Source organism: Hermetia illucens, chromosome 4, assembly GCF_905115235.1.
Source record: "Hermetia illucens chromosome 4, iHerIll2.2.curated.20191125, whole genome shotgun sequence".
NCBI lineage: Eukaryota > Metazoa > Arthropoda > Insecta > Diptera > Stratiomyidae > Hermetia > Hermetia illucens.
In genome coordinates, this window is record NC_051852.1 from 85,138,203 (window position 1) to 85,156,840 (window position 18,638).

The following is an 18,638-nucleotide window of genomic DNA, read 5'->3' on the forward strand; positions in this document are numbered from 1 at the left end:
TAATAGTATATTACTACATTTTAGAAATTTACTGAAAAAGCCCCCTTAAATACATCCTAGGACTTCCGAATTTTGTACCAGCATAGAGGATAATATCGTATATCTGGCAATTAACGCCAAAGTTGTAGCAGTTCAAACTTAGCAATTTCGCGCGAACTTCCCGCTTCCAAAGCCATGCAAATCAGATGCTGACGTCATAATTACCAGGAATAATTGACATTCGTGTGAAATAATAAAGTCGCATTTATGAAGAATCTACTTCTCCGTAGTCCTTTTTAAGGTTTTGTGTAAAACACTTATGTGAAATCTAATCTTCGAGAGATGTCCCATTCCGGTATCTGCTCAAATAAACTTACTAATATTATAGTATATTATCAACTTTTAGAAATTGACTAAAAAACTCCCCTTAAGTTCATCCTAGGTACCGGCATAGAAGACAGTCTCGTGCATGCATATGCCAAGTTCCATGAAAATCCAACTATTAGTGTCAAAGTTATAGAAGTTCAACCTTATCAATTTCGTGCTAATTAACAGCATCCTAAGCCATACAAATAAGATGCCGACGTCATAATTAACGAGAAGAATTGAAACTCGAGTGAAATATTAAAATTCCATTCAAGAACAATCTAATTCTCCCTAAGCCTTTTTAAGGTTTTGTTTGTAAAACAAAACCTTATTAAAATCGGTTTACTGTCTGTCTGTCTGTCCGTCTGTCTGTCTGTCTGTCTTTTTTTTTTTTTTTTTTTTTTATGGATGGAGGTGGAAATCTTAGAAAGACACTGCCGCGCCAGGTTGCAGCAGCGTGTGGGATTCTCACCCACTAAAACCACCCCCACTTTCTCCTTTTTCCTTCCCCGCGGGACCGCCGCAAAGCATTACTTCGCGGGGTGGACTGCGCTTTACGCGACCACGCCTTCCGTTCTTCGCGTCCTCCTTGCGCGCTCCGCTCTTGCCAGTTCTTCTTGTATTCGTTTGATGGCGGTGTTCACCGCACACCAGTTTCCCTCCGATTTCAACATTTCCCCGACGATATTCTGCGGGCTTAGAGTGGTTTTCAGGGAGTCTTCCAGACTCCTCCTTTCTGAGAGAAATCGTGGACAGTGGAACATAACATGCTCCGGGTCCTCAGGTGTGCAACCACATTCAGGACACAAGGGAGAATCATCCAGCCTGAATTGGTGCAGGTACCTCCTGTAACCGCCATGTCCTGACAGGAATTGCGTCAGATGGTAGTTAATCTCACCGTGTCGTCGCCGGATCCACTCTTCAATACGGGGAATCAAAGTGTGGGTCCAGCGACCCCTCTGCGAGTCATCCCACCGTTTCTGCCACTTTTCCAGCGACTCTCGCCTTGCCGCCTTTCGGCATTCTGCATCCTTTTCAAGAGGATTCATTTTCCTTGTCTCGTACAGGCAGCGTGTCTCACTTGCCAGAATGTCTATCGGGATCATTCCCGCAATAACACACGCTGCCTCGCCTGATATTGTTCTGAAGGCGCTGTACACCCTTAGCGCCACTAAACGGTAAGTCATATTTACTCTCCTACGATTACTCTCACACGCTAATGCTTCCTCCCAAACTGGTGCCGCGTATAATAGTGTGGAGCGAACCACTCCGGCTACAAGTAATCTGCGACTGTACCTTGGGCCTCCAATGTTAGGCATCATCCGCGCTAATGATACGCTGTATTTGCCGCTTTCTCACAGGCATAGTCCAGATGTCCCCTGAAATTGATCTTAGCGTCAATCATCACCCCCAGGTATTTGATAACCGGCTTCGAAGTGATGACGTGACCACCAACGCGAATATTAATCGTATTCCTCTTCCTACGATTGGTAATCAAGACCGCCTCCGTCTTTTGTTCCGCGAGGTCAAGCTGAACCATCTCCAGCCACGCTTTTATGGCGCTAATGGTTTCGTTAGCGTACATTTCGATGTCTTCAGGTTCTTTCGCGACGACAACCACAGCGAGATCATCTGCGAAACCAATTATCGTGGCCTCATTTGGCACGGGAAGGACAAGGACCCCATTGTACATGACGTTCCACAGGAGAGGACCCAACACTGAGCCCTGTGGTACTCCTGCGGTGACGGTGTACTGCTTGGATCCCTCATCCGTGTCGTACCACAGTGTCCTCTCCGAAAGGTAACTGTTGAGGAGCTTAGTCAAGTAACTAGGGACACCCGTTTTAGCCAGTGAACTTTTTATCCACTCCCAGCTTGCGGAATTGAACGCATTTTTGATGTCCAGCGTCACTACGGCACAGCATTTTTTAGACGACATCGCGTCTCGAGCCAGCTTCAAAACAACGTCTACGGCGTCGATCGTTGAGTGGGCTTGACGAAATCCAAATTGTCGCTCCGATAGTCCATCCTTGTCCACCGATCGGGGAAAATTCCTTCTATCATGCATGTCTCAAACACGCTGATAAACCAGTCGGGTCTGGTCTTAACAGCGAGTTTAAGGGCTCTATTGGGAACAGCATCCAGACCGTCTGTCTGTCTGTCCGTCACACGCATTTTTCTCGGAGACGGTTGTAGCGATTGGCACCAAATTTGGTAGAAAGGTGGGAACTATGAACGCTCATGCATATAGTGAGTTACATCCTTTTACGTCCAATTTAAGGGGGGGTCCCCATACATGCAAAGGGAGGGTGTAAATTTTTTTTTCATCAAATATAGTCATGTGGGGTATCAAATTAAAGGTCTCGATTATTACTTTTCGAAGCCAGTCTTAGTTTTGACATTTGTTGAAAAGGTGGGGGGTGCGGGGGGTTGAAAGTGGTCATTTTTTTAACGAACCCATTCTCAGAAACTACTCAACCGAAAAATCTGAAAAAAATCAGGGGGCTGTCACTATATGGTGCCTAGGCTCCGAAATACCCTCCATACCGATACCTGTTCAAATAAAGTTAATAATAGTACATTACTATAATTTTTAGTAATTGACAGGTAAACCCCCCTTATGTTCACCCTAGAATCACCAAATTTTGCAACAATATAGGCTATAGTATATAGCATGATTCTGCCAAATTTGGTGAAAATCGCACAATTACTAACAAAGTAATACTAAGTCAAAGCTGTCGCTTCTCTGCAAATTCGAGACTATGAATGTCAATATCACTTGAAAGTGGCTATTTTCACATAATATATGCATATTTTACGTGCTACATGCTAATGGGACAAATGCACACCCAAATCTCTTTATAAAAGAAATACACAAAACCTTTCATACCTGAAGCGTCTAGCTTCCGGTTTCCCGACTTGTTTATATTTGATGTTGGTTAAATTCTTGGCATTTGCTAATAATATTAAACTCAGAGTGTGGAGCGTATGAGGTTGACCATTATCAATACAGGGGTTTCCATCAAATGATTTATTTAAAACTCTTTTTAAAAAGTAGAGGGCAATGGAATTTTCAGCTATGTGACACGGGGCTGTTGCGCGCTCGTCGCTCCTCACATCTTTTTCTTTTTCTTCAGCCTTTGTTCCGTTCACAAGCGGGGTCGTCTCGTCGTGATCGTTTTCGTCATTTTATTTTATCAATTGTCTGATCAGAATGTAATTGCGGGGCCTTTAAATCCCCATCCAGCGTGTCAAGCCACCGTTGTTTCGGCCGGCTTTTTGGTTGCTTAGCATTGACTTCGATGTTCAGACCAATATTGGTAAGTAAATTCTCGTTAGCGTGAATTACGTGAACAGACCATCGAAAACGCCTCATTTCAGACGTGATCGAAACGTGTCACCCCACCGGTGCGATGCAACATGTTCGTTCCCATTACCTCAAGACGCAGTTCATTGTCTTTTATAGTCGGTCAACACTCAGAACTATAGAGAGCGGCAGACGGATGACATTGCAGTAAATTTCAGATTTTGGACGTGCGCTGATACGTCGATCACAAAGAACACCAGTTGTGGAATGCTACCTCATCCAGGTAGCGTTAACGCGTGAAGCAATTTCATAACGCAGTTCTCCATTGGTTGATAGCATTGACTATAGATTTTTAAATAGTTGAGTTCTGGCAATGGCAGTAACCTGCCCCTCGAGATAATTAAATCGCTCAGTTCTGGGAATGGCAGTAACCAGCCCCTTGAGATATTTAAATCGCTCAGTTTTGGGAATGGCAGCAACCTGCCCCGATCTGAGCGATTTATATACCTGGGGCCAATGCCATCAGCCAATGGAGAACTACGTTATGCTCCTCACATAGGGAAACACAAAACCTTTTATACCTGAAGCGTCAAGCTTCCGGTTTCCCGACTTGTTTTTATATGTTATTACTGTGGTCTCGAATTATGATAAAAAAATTAATTCTTTGTTTTTTGTCGTCAAAAGAGACTCCTCCTAGGTAAGTGATTAGTGGAAAGCATATCACTGTTTGCAGTAGTCTGAAAAGAAAAAAAAAACAAACATTTTATTATTCTGTATACTTGCTTCTATCATCCGAACCACGATTATAATTTTAATTGAATCAGTATTTTTTCGATATCGATTATCGATTCAGACAATAAATCTAAATTTTCGTTCGAAAATTATTTATAAAAGAACTATGCAATATATTGTAAAAATCCTTTGTACTTCCTTTCAAACTAGGATAATTGGAATTCATAGAGCAATTTTTTTATATATTGACGCAGCCGAAAAACACACCAAAATTTACAAAAAAAGTTTAAAAAGCAGCAAAAATTTACCTTTCAATATTTTTTAATAATCCTAGTTTGCAAACCCTTCACACGTTAAAATTCTGCTTAATTTTTTTCTCCAAGAGGAACAAAGCGCTCTCCAGCGTGGCACCCGAAAAACGCATTTTTTGGAGATGGGTGTATTTGTTGCCGTGTACTTCCAGAATGAACGATGATATCTGTATCAAGAAAGTGTTACATATGCTTAGGATATTAATAAATATATGGTGAAATTTTCGCATTGGTATCTTTTTTCAGCTCCTTACGAAAAATTCGTTGAAAGAGAATAACCCCCTTCAATAACAGTAAAAGCTAGTGTTTAACCCTTAATCCCTTAATTCTTTAGGTATGTCATTCTTAAGGTGTTAGGGCATTCTCAGTAAAAGATTGAGTTTAACAAATATTTCTACAATGACCTAATCCCTTGATTGTTTTTCGTTCGTTATTTAATTAAGATTTACAAGAATTTTTCCAGTATTACATTTTATATCATGATTCATATTGCCAAGCACTTTTGATAGCGTAAAATATTTGTATCGTAACTGGATGTCGCATACCAGTTTAGTCAGGTAACAGTAATGTACCGTTACGATTTTGAATGGCGTGCTTTAACACCCTTCAAGATCCTGATCTAATTGGATTGTCGCGCCAACGAATATTATATGAAATAAAATTAAGGGGGCCTTGAAGTGAATATTCTTAATTCGACCAAATACTACATTATCATTTGGGTGAACCTTAAAATTAGTTGCATTTGAGACTCAGATTTTAGGTGGAATTACCATCTTTTGTCGGATTATACACTTGAAAGAGAAGAGAAAAAGATATGCCTAGCATATTTTTATCCCTGATTTCCTTTTTGTGGCCTTAGGCTCTTCCGCATTCTAATAATTTTTCGAATAAATATACAAATTGTGAATCGATTTTTAATAAAGTTCTTGTACAATATCTCTTTCTTAAGAGGCAGTAATAAACATAAAAGAAATCACTTTTGATGTACCGTTCATAACTGTTCTGTCATATAATTAAGTTCAAAATTTTCCTTCTCCAACCGACTTCTAAACGCTCCTTCTCTGTCAATTTCCCATGTATTGTAAGTCTTGTCAGACAAAATAAAGGGTTGACTGGGTCGCATACGTTGAAAGTCCTAATGTCATAATTTTCAAGTTTGGAATATGGAATATGGAGCTGGAGCTTTTTAAATCGTTTTCGCCAGTAGTGGTAATCTGGAGAAACTTTCAAAATTTTATTCATTTTAGGTAGTACTCGGTGTTAAGAATGTGCCTTATATGTATATCTAATTGTTATAAATTCATCGAAACATCAAAACTCACCGGAGTTTACTTCACGCCACTATCTACTATCGTAACTAATATACCTAACATAAGTACTTTATTTCTTATTGCTTTCAGCTGAACCGATCCTTTTTTTAAGGTTTTGTGTAAAACAAAATCTTGTTTTATTTAGCTATAAGCTAACTGTTGTCTTGAGACTTTTTTCCTCCATCGCCAATTAAATTTTGAAAGAATGTTTGCAGATTAAATTTTCTTGTCTAGAGAATCTTGCTTTCTTCATAATTTATTTAGTAATTTTCCCATTCCTTCGGTCCGATAACTAATTGATTTTTATCAGACAATATGCAGTCGAACATATTACAGTTTGCAAGACCGCTACGCCTGTTAGAATTTATGGAAGAAAATACCATTGATATGATAATTTTTATAAAACCTACTACTAAAAGGGGGATACACCAGTGGTGCCTTTAACAACTAATTAAAAATTATCTCATTGAAATTTTAGGTTAGATTAACGTCATTTTTCTAGCATTCTCATTGTTTTCCATAATGAATTAACACTTTTGCTGTTTCTCCCATGCTTATTTAAAAAGTGTATATTCATTTTTATGTATGGAAGCATTTTCATTTTCATTTTCTGCTCATTACGTTACAGAGGCACTGACTTTTGCTTTCAGTGTTTTTTAATTGAGGAAAAATGTTCGGTCCACGCTTGAAATTTCGAGTTAAGCCTAAGTTGGTCACGTTACAGTTACATGCAAAAGAGATGTAAATTTTGCACGAAAGGAATTTTTAACTATGCGCAAGCGAAACTACTGTCATACACTCCAGGTTCTCTACATAAAAATACACCACACCTTTCACATTTGAAACATCCAGTTTTTGGTGTTCTATTTTGTCGGAATGGTGACAAAAACACAAAGAAGTTTGCCAAAATTTAAGAACACACACCTTTTTGTGGTAAGGTCCACTATCCCTAGAAAAATACTAAAGTAATCATAACTTCGTAGTGGATTGAGATAGCCAGAAAACTATTTTACTAAACTATAATATATTATAATACTACGAGGCCCATTTTCCATATGCAAAACAATAAGGAAAAGCTTACGAGGTGGAGTCCACCAAGGTTGCATTTTTTCGTTTCATGCTGCCTTGATTGGAAGAGTTCAATGAACTATGACATACCTCGACTATGGAGGAATAACCTCAGCCATTCATCATTGGCCTTGGTCGAATGATTTTGAATTTGGAGAAGGATCTGGTCCCAGACTGAAGATAAACATAAACAAAACTAAGCTTCTCAGTCTGTCTGTCTTCCTATTTGGACAATAACAAGGGTTCCTGTAAGCTCGCTTCCATCGAAAAGATAATAGCTAAAATAATCCTAGAACGCATCAAGGAACACGTCGAAAGCTTGATCGACAGACAGACAGACAGATAAGGATATATTTTTTGAGATTTCAATTTTTTCTTCTAAATAATAATAATAATCGTTGGCACAACAATCTAATTGGTTAAGGCCTTGAAGTGTGTTAGACCACTTCATTCAAGAACGTAACGGTACGCTATAGGATTACCCTATAGGAGGTAATGTATTCAACATTGCGCTCGCCAGAGATCATTACCCTGATTTGACTTATTCACAGCTGAGTCGACTGGTATCCGACGTCAAATCCACTGCCACCAATGGGATTTGAACCGTGAGCTTCCGCACGGCAGCCCTGTGTATTGACCACTCAGCTATTCGGACACAAATAATAAATAAAAATAATATCCACACAATAATAGTGGCGCCAGTATATATAAGCTGCTGCTGAGTTTTGCAGTCCGGTGTAGTCAAATAATTATCTTTTCTAGGAGACTATCCTGGTGAAGTAATGTTATCTTTGAGAAACCACTGGCATGTTATAGAACGATATGTTTTCAAGTATGAATACTTTAACCATTCTTTCAATTGATATCCACACCAAATACTGTCGGTGAGAAAAGCTTACATCCCTCTTTTGCATGTAATCTTAAATTTAATGTAAAACGATGTTATTCGTTGTCTGGGTGGGGGTTCCCAGTACCATTGCTGGACCAGGTCCGTGATTACTTTGATCTTCTTTGATTGCTTTTTATGCCAAGCTGGGGAATAGATGATGTTGGGGCTTCTTGTTTGTAGAAATTTTAGAAAAAAGCATGGCTCAAATTGGTTTTTTCATATTTTCAATTGAGTTGCAGTTTCTACGTATAGCTCCGCTCATTTTTAAGGTTTTGTATGAAACAAACTCTTATTAGAATCGAGTCGGTGTCTGTCTGTCCGTCTATCTGTCTGTCTGTCGCACCCGATTTATTCGGAGACGGCTAGACCGATTGTCATGAAAATTGTTAAGAGTATGTAATCTGGTGTTCCCTTTACATGTAGTAAGTGCCGCCATTTTGTGTTAAGTTTAAGGGGGCTCCTCATACATGTGAATGGAGGATGCAATTTTTTTTCACAGAATTAAGCCATGTGGGGTATCGAATGAAAGGTCTCAGTTAGTACTTTTCGAAATTGGTTCAATATTTGATATTGAGTGAAACGTTGGGGAGTGAGGGCTCAAAATATGACCCCCAAAAAGTGTAATAGGTCTCGTTCTCAGAACCTAGCCAACCGAATTATCTGAAAAAAATCACACACACAAATAAATTTTATAGTAGTATATTTCCACATTTTAGAACACAATTTGGTCAAGTTTGAGGAAAATACGGGGTAAAACTCACCAGTTTTTGTGTATTTCGTGCACTCTACAAGCTGCATGACGTCATCATCACATATCAATTCGTCAATACCACAACGAAATGAGTTCTTATGAATGGGGTCTGTTTGTTTTGGTTTTTTAGTCATTTGTATGTGAATTGTAATTACTCCAACCAGAGATGTGTGTATGTAGGTATATAGTATATGCCTGCTAATGGAGTTTGCGGATAGTGCCTAATTCAGATAGATAGAAGTAAATCGGAAATATGGGTACGATCAATTTATATACGTTTACATATGTATACAGTATTCAGAAATAGGTAGTTTGTTTGTTTAAGGTATGTCTATGGCTGTAATATGTCTCGTAGTTTGGAAAAATATGAAGGAATATGTTGGATTTATAGCTACATACGGATAGAAAAATGTTATTAATTTCTTACATAAGATGAACACAAAACCTTTATACCCGAAGCGCGAGCTTGCCGTTTTCCGACTTGTTATAATATATAGTGTATATATATAATATAAAAGACCTATCTTGCGTTTTCTAATGGACATTTGGTACCATTTCTTATTTCGGGATGAATATCCAAGAACTAAAGACATCTAGTGACTGACTTTAAAAGATAAATAAATACCGATAATCCATAAACCAATATTAAAAATAAAGTAAACTTTAAAGTTAACTGGCGAAATTCGCTTCTGTTGTACCTGCAAATCGACACCAAAGACTTTACTGACAAAATGTACTTTTTGACCATTTAAAAAAAAATTCTTTTCAAAAATACAGGGCATCATTTTTGAGTAGTTAATGAGACATTTTAGGAAATTAAAAGAAAAAAAGAAATTAGAAGAAAAAAAATCATAAGATGCTTTTCAAGAGGTGGAACTCTTATCGCCATAATATGCAGATCCACACTATTCTCACAAAAATCTACCTTGGTCATAAATGTCCCCAAATCGAATAAAGTCACGGCATTTGCCGGTCTTCTCATGAAAATATTTATTGCAACCTTTATTGAAGTTTACTGACTTATTTCAGAAAATCGTATTGGCAGAATGCTCGCTAACCACCTTGAAATACAGCAAATTTTTCAATATTTTTTGGTTTGGGATATTAATATTATTTTTCTTTAAACGGTTAAAAATAAGTGTATCTGTTGGTTACATCATAGCAGTAATTGCGCGTCGTTATATCTTTATGAAATAATAACCCCATGATCTACTAGGAAATTCAATATAGGTTACTTCCGTGATACACGACTTAAGATAATACCAAAACTCATCAGATATCTAGCTATTCGGGCTTCATTCTTTAACCTAAAGCTAAACCATTTCATGTTAATAGAAGCGCTGCCCATGAGTGACCGCTGATGGGTTAAATTCACGAATGGTAAATTATGCGCTTGTTACTGGTGCTGCTACTATTACTGGTTAGCATGGAAAAAAGCTATGATGTCTGAAAAAAGCGATAGTGAGCTAAGTTAGCATACTCAGTGCGTTAGCTTAGATACAGCGCTACTCCACGCTCACTTCTGCATCCAGTGATGTCTTAAAACTTTTTCAGCTCACCTGGCGGCTCACCTTTCGGTTTCATTTCGTTACTTTTCATATTGAGTATCTTAAGCAAGCAACGAGCTTGAATTTAAGCTAGGCCACGACCGTCGCCGCCGTCGTCGTGGTTGTCGTCACAAGCCCGCAACTCATAGCTCTTTTGTGCTGTTTGGTTTGGGTTTTGGTAGATACAAGATACAAGAAGAAGGAATTATTATAACTTGCGATTTCAAAGATTTCGTTTTCAGTTTTAGTGTGTGCCGACCAGTTTAAGTCGACGGCCACAGTCATCAAGAAGTTCAAAGATAGATAGTGAAACCTTTTCACTTATTCGCTCGGCATTTTAGCGGAAAAATTTATTTTAAGAAATTACATTTTAGTGTCTACTGCTATCCGTTTCCGATATTTGTAAAAATAATCCGTGTGTTTAGTTAAATTTTCTTATTTGGTGTTTATTTCTGCTGGAAAAGCACAACCGTGCGGAAATCCAATCTGGCGACTTGCATTACTTTTACTTTTTTCTCGTTTCACATCGTGGGTATCTGAGATTTTGTAATACTGGACTGAATGTTCCGTTTTGTAGCGTGTGTGTGATCGATTCGCTCGTGATTTTGTTGTTAATGTGACTGGAATTATCGCATATTTTTGAACTTCACAAGCTAATAAGTATTATAAATATATTGACACTCATTATCGTGCCCCTTTGCTGATAACGAGAATCTCATCTAAGCACACTTGAATGTTTCTAAGTATATTTATGTGCCTCATCTGTTCCATTGAAATTGGCTGATCAAATTTTTGATCCGATTCAAATACCTGACCCGATTTGTGCATTTTCGGCCAATCCACTTTTAATTCTAACATTTAATGGGAAATATATGAAACAAGAAGTATTGTCCATTGCACCTATAAGTCAACGATACTGCTTTTGTTGTGTTCGTAAGAGAAAGTGAATTTGTAATATAATAATACTACTCACGATCAGCCTCGTACGCGATTCCGAGCATACAAACTCTTATGGTTATCCGATGCATACTACGAAAATAAAAGTGAGCGTGTATTTTCTGCAATAAGTTGAGTGAGCTAAAACAAAATCGCGGAAGAGACATAAGTAAATAATAACAATTTACTATGCATGGAAAAACCAGAAGAAAAACTATCATGATCAGTGAATAATACAATTATTGGCGACTCGCGTTGCTTTTCCCACATGTATGTACTATAAGAACTGTATCGATCTAATTAAATTTGAATTTCGCGCGCTTGCGGACACCTTATGTTAGTATATGCAGCACTATCGGAACTATCTTTTCTCCGTGTATCTTGGTTTGTGATCAGATCGGTCGTTACGTTTTGATGCTGTAATCAAAAGTGTAACAATTTCAACGACCAGTGAACGTGAACGTATCGATAAAATCGATTTTGTGTGATTTATGTGTATCCATAAAATATGTTGTTAGTGGTGACGTGATTAACACTGCCGTTTTCTCATTTCACCAAGAGCCACATTATCAATATGATTATGAGATAGAAATGGGATTAAGATAGCTCTACAAGGAAATATAATGAAAAGTGCATATCATCTGCAGACAAATCTCTAGAAATTGGATAAACACGTGCATACTTTGAAAATTATAGTGAAAGAGTGTAGAATTTTTTTCCGAACGGCCAATTTTAATTGGGATTAAGTGGATTGAAGTGAGGCGGAGCAACTATCGAATCTTTGGAATAACTATAAATGCAGGCTTAGGATAGTAATTAATTGTAGTAGCTGATTTAAAGGTATATAGTATATAGATATTAATATTTGTTTGTAAAATAATTTTTCTGCAACTTTGATTATTGATTTGTTGGTGAAACTACAACTCATATGACACGTTCATAGGAAAAATTAAAGAAGGCAATCTATTTAATTTTCTTGCTCATAAAAAGGAAAATGTATTTAAAAGATTAATTAAAAATAGCATAATCATCATATTTTTGGGGAAAGTGGTCCATTATATTACTTAAACATACTTAGGCTTAATTTTATATATAATTATAATTATTTTATGATTATTTTCAGCTTCTGTTCTGAAGTTCTGAAGATCTTGGTTGAAATTTTACCATTATTAATAGAATAAGTTATAGTATAATAGAAATTATATACGACCCCAGAAACTCTTGTAGTGTTCTGCTCCCTTCTATGAATAATTGACTTATTTGAGATCGTAGAATACTTCAAGCCAATTTTATGTTTCAGTGCCCTTGTGGAAGTAAATTTCGACCAAATTGTCTGAAATTAATTGAAACAAACCAGCAAATTCCATGCATGTTCTTCTGCTGCAGTGTGGTGAATTCACCGGATGTTGAAAAGAATTTCGCAACATTTTTGTTATTATTGTTACATTTGTTTTTTGCAGACCTGTATTGTTAGGTAGTATAATAACTTAGCCTTATAGTCTTTTCCAGAAGCTGCCTCTTTTCGAGGAAATTACTGTCAGTAAAGTTCAAGACTAATTTTCACATTTCCGGAAAGTGCTCCTTAGTGATTAACACTAACTATTAATCAAAATATGTGTAATCTTCTTGCTGGTCAGGACAGATTAAAGTAACTTGATTCTTGTTACTGTATTTTTTTTTAGGCTTTGAGCTTTGTTAAGAGTTTCAAATGTTGAGTGAAATTTGAATAGTTGCACACTATTGTACCAGCGAGTTCATAATTCAAGGAATTCAAAAGGTATTTATTAGGGTCTAATATTTGTTTCTTATGCTATATGTGGTTTTAGTAGTATGGGCGGATTTACGCTCAATATAATCCACAGTCATGTCGGGTTCTGCGAATTATATAAGTGAGCATTTAACATCTGCGGTCCGCTTCTGTCACGTGGACCAAAGAAGAGCAAGTAAGTTGCTCCTTATTTGGTCTGGTCCGATAACAAGTGGATGCGGTCCGATATCAAGTGGATGCGGCGCAATTCTTAAAAAATATACGTATGTGTTTTGCTAAACTGCTTGGATATTATGACAATTCGAGAACTTTTTCGGAGAATGGAAGAAAGCGATGTTCGTTAAGATTCGCAAAAAAGGGGCACCCGTCTTGTGTGCGACAATTGGGGATTTAATTCCGGGCTCCCCATTACTATGAAGGTAATAACTAGAATAATCTTTCGAAACTCATTAAATAACACTTTGAAGGCTTGATGAACAAAAAGCAGCCCGCTTTATGGCAATAACATCACTTCTTTCAAGTACTCCGATTATGTCTTTTTGTTCTCGTTCGGTATCATGGACCTTGACCAAATAGTTCTGGATTTGGAGGAGGAGGGAAGTAGAGTCAGATTGAAGGTTCAAAGTGTGAAGGGTCATTGAACTCTTCCTCTTTGCATCATTAGGGAGAATATTGAATGCGTTAATTAATTGACATACTTTGCAAACGTCGTTTTTGCCGAAGCACTGGATCCGTTTCGCTACTTTGTCGCAACGCTTTACATGCACTTATCGCAACACCAACAGCAAAATCAGACTGTTTTGTACTAATGCTCTTTCTATGTTACCATATGGGAGTCGCACATGGAAAATGACTACCATTGTTAGGCAAAAATTTCAAGTCTTCGTTGATATACTTTCGAATGAGGAACTTCGTCAGTGCACAAACCAGTTACTCGTGGATGTGTTGATGCGAAGGTGGGACTGACAGTGGATAGGTCACACACTGACGAATGGCGACAATTCCATTGCTGTCTACGCCAAACGATGAAATCTACTATCCTAAGATGGCCAACGAATGAGTCGCCGTAGAAGTACGTCATGGAAACTAGTAGGAAAGAGGGATTTCAGCCAATACCATGCCATATTAAAGGGTGAATCGCACCTATATATATTTCGATATTATAATGCTCACTTAAATTAAAAAGTGATCATTTCTTTAACGAATCCATTCTCAGAAACTACCCTACCGAAAAATCTGAAAAAATCAGGGGGCTGCCTAGGATCCGAAATAACTTTTATACCGATACCTGTTCAAGGAAAGTTAATAGTGCATTACTATCATTTTTAGTAATTGACAAGAAAACCCCGCTTAAGTTCACTCTAAAATCACGTATCACCGTAGATCACGGCTATGAATGTCAATATCACTTGAAAATATGCATATATTACGTGCTACATACTAATGGGACAAATGCACACAAAAATCTATTTATAAAAGAAATACACAAAACCTTTCATACCTGAAGTGTCTAGCTTCCGGTTTCCCGACTTGTTTCTTAAGATGTTAAGAGGTTATTCCAACATGAATACATCTTTCTTTTTTTCGAAGTATTTCTTTGCATAGATCAAGTTCTCGTTTAATAGCGTAAATTCATCCCTTATGAGGGCGAGACCTTTTTTTAATTCATATCAATTGTTGGACGCGCATGCATATGGGAATAACTCCAGATCCATTTAACTAATTGCTTTTTTACATTATATTCAGTGGAACTTTTGCGTTATTCAAGGGGGAGTATTTTTCCCAAAAACATAAATTCATTTTCTTTAAATATATGCGTGGTAATATTCGTTATATTAATTGATTAAACAAGGAAATGTTATTATTTCTCTTTATTATTATTACTTTCTCCATATTGTTGGCTGGGAAACAAAATTTATAAATTATAATTTTTTTTTTATTCGACAGCTAATCGCTGCTGTATTGAAAAATACTTTATTCAAGTGAAACATTATAATCTTACCTCTTAAAGTAAACAAATAAAGAAACAGAGGTTTGATCAGAAATCGAATTGACAATTATTACATTAAAAGTTCACTATAAAGGTTTTCATAGTTATATAATTCGATTGCTTATTTCTCCCTGCAAAGTTTGTAATTCTAATAAAGGTTTCTATTGTCAAAGATAAATCTTTTCTGTAAACTTTAAAAGCTCAATTTTTTTCGTTTCACAAAAGAGCTGCATTTTACACGCCATTGTAAAACTCCAGCGAGATGGTGCTGAACAAATTCCCATGACAACTAAATGTCATGAGATATTTTAACTAAAAACAATTTTTTTTTCGGAAATTTTAATGTTAAAAACCCCAAAAAAAATTGCTGAGTTCAATTCATTTTTTTCCTTGCTAAAAAATGGAGTTAAAGCGCTTTTTTGAAACCTCCTAAAGCAGGCTTCCTGTCACTTTCGTTTTAGGGTCGCCTCAAGAAACAGCACTATTGCTTCCAATTAAAATGTTCTCCCCGTGGGACTCCAACGATTTTATCATATTGCCATCGTCGAGATTGTCAAATCCGAAGGTTTTGCCAACATTATGAAATGTATTCCGATTGTTTGCCCGTTTTTGGAAATAAAAGATTCCCTACAAGGTTTTGTGGAAAACAACACCTTATAAAAACCGATTCAATGTCTGCCTGTCTGCGACACATGATTTACTCGAAAACGGCTGAACCATTTTTCACAAAGTTTGAAGAGAAGGTGTGGGCTGTGAATTGCTTTCCATATAGCAAGTGGCGCCATTTTGTGTTGAGTTTGAATAGTGTGCCCCCATATACGCAAAAGGGGGTGTAACATTTTGTTGACTGGACATCATCTTGCGGGGAATCAGATGAAAGGACTTGATTAGTACTTTTCGAAACTGATTTTACTTCTGATAGTGGGTGAAGGTGGGTGAGGACTCAAAACGTGTGACCCAAAAAATAAAACAGAATTCATTCTCGGAACCTATCTAATTGAAAAATCTGAAATAACAGTAATGCATCTATATGAAACATGGGCCTCAAAATACATCCCATTCTGAAATCTGCAGAAATGAAGTTAATAATGTCATTATATATTACCATATTTTAGAAATTTATTCGAAACCCCCATCAAGTTCTTTCTTGAAGTACAAAATTTGGCATCAGCATTGGCGATATTATGGAGCATATATCTGAAAAGTTTGAAGACAATTCAACAATTAATAACAAAGTTATAGGAGGTCAGCATTTTGCATTTTACGTGAATTTATTGCACTCTGAGGCGTGTATGACGTCATCATCATATAAAGTCAACTCAAATGAAAGGCGGGGTCTATGGGAACTTTAGTTTTGCTTCCTAGGCTTTTTAGCTATTTGGATATCAGTATCAATTACTGGAGACAGGAATGTGGATGTATATTTATGTGCTAATGAAGTTTGCGAGTAGCGTTCAATAAAATGGACATGTGTGTAGTAGTGCCAGCGTTATTTAATTTACCTACATATATGTATGCTTTTGTGCACGGAGCGTAGATGCGTTAGATCAATTGTTGTTTAGTATGAGCACAATAGTTGTCTTTAATATGCTTTTACATATGTATATTTTAGAGTTTAGGAATATATGAAGGAATATTTTGCGCTCTTGGCAATGTACGACTGGAAAAATGTATATAGAGAGTTACTTACATAAGGTGAACACAAAACTGAACTTCAGGTATTCTGACTATTTTCACATTAAAAAGTAAACAAAACAATTTTCATTATGCCTAATATTAATATTCCCAAGGTCCCCCCTTCCTCGGAGCATTTCCAACTTGAAAATCATATGCATCTGACTTTTGTGATAGATAATCGTGGTTCCCATGCTCGAATCAGAAATGCCCATAAAGGAAGCATGATATATCTGTCTATATCTACTTTCCTCAAGATGTTTTAACGACAAAGTGCCTACATTTCTTTACTTATGTTGCTTGCTTTTACTAGTTCAGGGCTAGTAGCAAAATAAGGTAGCCCACTTATAATATTATTTTATGTTGCCGAGTTTTTTAGAACGAAGGTTGGTTTTTACTGTTTCGTTAAAAGTGATAAAAGCTTATAATTTTCCTAAACCTTATAATGATTTCTGGGAATTAAAGCGATCAAGTTAAAAATGGTCAGGTTTATTTATAAAAATAATGTCAAATGTATATTTTTTGAGAATGATTGCTAAACTTAGACAAACCCTAAATAAAATATTTTGACAGTACATCAAAACTTTCTTGAATGAATTATTATTATATTCAGGAGAATTTCCCAATTACGTCCATGAAGAAAATTCATTCCTGATTGAAATATAGAGACGGATTTCAAGCAAGGGAATTTTATCCTCTAGTTCCACTTTATTTGTTAATTTTTTTTAAATTTTATCAGAAAAATCCAATTTGCTTTATCCCACTCAGTATATGTATACAGATAGGTAACAAAACCTTTACATGAGAAATTTTCGACAGACTCGCTTGAGTTTTTCAGGTCAACTACAATCTAAAGGTGGACGACATGAATTCATGCATTGATGAATGCGACAATGTAATACAGAATTCTACACTCTACCTCAAAATCATTAAACATATTGTACGTGTTTAATCTTAGTTCATGTAAATAAAACGTAAATTAAGTCAATCATTGAAGAAGCTCTAAAGGTCTCTCGGCCGTTTGGCCCCTGTTTGATTTGAAATGCAAATACAATTCTCAGTTGCGGCAAATATGAAAAGAAAATGTTAAGAAATACTTGGTTATCTTTCGAAAGAAAGAAAAATTCGACATCAATCTTGCAAATTTTGTGTGGTGTATTCACAGACATGCATAGTTGGTTAGCGTGTATCTAATAGATGTTAAAACCGAAAAAAGAGCGAAAACACGTTGTTTTCTCAACAATAAAATGGTTGTAATTTTGAAGATATTGTAGTTTTATCATATATATGAGAGAGGAAGGTGCAAAATCTATATACGTCTCTTCACACACACATAAAAACATCTAGTTGCTTATTTTTCACAAAGTTCATCGTGAATAATTTCAGAGCGCAAGATAAATTAGCTCCTGCGTTTGAGCTGTCTGAGAAAATTAGTTCTACTCATAACATTTTTGACCTTGGCGGTAGATTAAAAAATCACTCTCAACAACAGTTATTTTCTTTAGTGAACGAAATTTATGCAAAGTCTTTGTTAGATTACGAGCATCTGAATTGAATATTTCTCATTGACTGCAAGTGGGTCAGCACTTTTCGATCCAAAATCCTTGCTTGTGCAAAGTGCCGTTTAAAGTGACAGGAGTAAATTAATTTCGGTTTTCTTTGAAAAACTTGCTTTGTTTGAATAGCTTCCTCATTTTCACACTGTATCTTTGACCTCTTGGTCTTAAAGTATGCCATAAATTTAGACCGTTATAATTATCAGAAATTGTTGCCAGAAACATCGAACTCAAAAGACTTTTTGGACTGAAGCTGATAGACTATAAGCTCTGGCTCATACAGAGCCCAGGTTTAGGATGCGAGTCTTACTTGAAGCCCTTTGAGCATAAGGGTTGGGGTGTTTTGATTTCTCTTTGCTTAAATATGAATAGAAATGAAAATTGTCGAGATCAAAAGGAAATTATACTACTCATTCATTCAATATAACTAACAGATCATGGTCACAAGAGCTTT

General features: G+C 36.6%; 1 protein-coding gene across 4 annotated transcripts in view; it reads left to right on the plus strand.

The window, feature by feature from the left end:
- Positions 1-18,638, plus strand: part of LOC119653542 (A disintegrin and metalloproteinase with thrombospondin motifs 1) — a 414,702-nt gene that overhangs the window by 11,200 nt on the left and 384,864 nt on the right. Inside the window, exon 1 of one of the 4 annotated variants that reach the window (XM_038058223.1) lies at positions 10,414-12,036. The exons of the other annotated variants lie outside the window; for them this stretch is intronic. The gene's annotated coding sequence lies outside the window, so the exon portion shown is untranslated. Of the gene's footprint in view, positions 1-10,413; positions 12,037-18,638 lie in introns of those variants that run through there. 4 annotated transcript variants of the gene reach the window in all.